A 1,478-nucleotide genomic window follows, 5' to 3' on the forward strand; every position below is an offset into this window, starting at 1 on the left:
GATCCCTACAACTGCCTGACAGGAGGGGGGAGGCAGGGGCGATCGGTCTCTTCTCCCAGGTAATGGGATGAGGGGAAATGGCCTCAAGTTGTGCCAGGGGAGGTTTATATTGGATATTAGGAAAAATTTCTTCACTAAAAAGGTTATCAGGCACTGGAAGGGGCTGCCCAGGGAAGCGGTTGAGTCCCCATCCCTGGCGGTATTTAAAAGATATGTAAATGTGGTGCTTAGGGACAGGGTTTAGTGGTGGACTTGGCCATGCTAGGTTAATGGTTGGACTTGATGATCTTAAGGGTCTTTTCCAACCTAAACATGACTCTATGAATTGCATAATTTAATTTTAGGGAATAACCCTCCGCTTGGCTAGATTAACAGGTAATTTTGAAAGTATCCAACACAAAGGTTCTGTGTCCCACTGCTGCTACCACTGCCGTCCTCCCTTGTCCTAAACTAAGACTTATGCTACTCTTGTCTCCTGAAGGGTGTTACTGTAAATACTGATCAATAGTGCTTAAAGAAAAAACAGCCATAGTGCTGCCTGTAGCCTTGATAATCAGGAGAGAAGCAAGACAAAGTTTGTGGAGATTAACATCTCTTGTTAGACCCAGTGATAAAGTTGGAAAAAGGAATGAAAATAATATCCAAAAACTTGGTAAGAGATGGAATTGCTTGGGCTGTTTGTCTAGTGAATGTAATGTACCTTTTGTTATCCTGCCTGTTTTTGCACTACCTTCTAATTTTCTCAAACTGCTACAAGCCTTTTACTTGAAGATGCTTCTGTTGTATATTAATGAAGTTAAATTATCTAGGCAACATGGGCTAAAGCTGGAACTCCCCCAGCGTCATCTTTCTTAACTCATTGTCCAGTAAGAAAATAGGTCGTAAGTGATACTACTCATCTGAACAAAAAGAAACTGTTATCATGGTATTTGTCGGCTGTGTGTAATACTGATATCTGTGCTGGCCTTTGGAGCCAGGTATCGCTACAGATAATGTGACGGTGTCTACTTTCAGGGAGCTTTGAATTCATTGAGTACAAGACCAGCAGGAGCAGAAACACCTCCCAGTGTGGCCATTCCCTACCCCAACTCCAGCGTCTGCGAATATTTGGAACTAGGTTTCATTCACGAGCATTTACTTCTTCTAGAACTACAACAACAATAACAATTATTTCTGCAAACAATTTGCATATATAGTGTCATGTGAACAAAGTAAATAATTTGCTCTAGGAATCAGCTTGTAATAGAACTACTGACAGGGATGGGAGCAGAGTAATTAGAAGTGTTGTGTAAATGAAGCATATTCTATTTATATTTCTTGCATGTATGACGTTACTTGTAAACCCGAGGAACAACGTGTGTAAGTAGGTAGCAGCTACTGATATGATAAGTGGATTGTGTAAGTAGAATTCTGTTCTGTTACAACGGCAAAAGGGAAGTCAATGGCACGAGTGCAAGTATTTAAAACGGTGACGGTGG

Source organism: Egretta garzetta, unplaced genomic scaffold (genome assembly GCF_000687185.1).
Source record: "Egretta garzetta isolate BGI_Z169 unplaced genomic scaffold, ASM68718v1 scaffold411, whole genome shotgun sequence".
Classification (NCBI taxonomy): domain Eukaryota; kingdom Metazoa; phylum Chordata; class Aves; order Pelecaniformes; family Ardeidae; genus Egretta; species Egretta garzetta.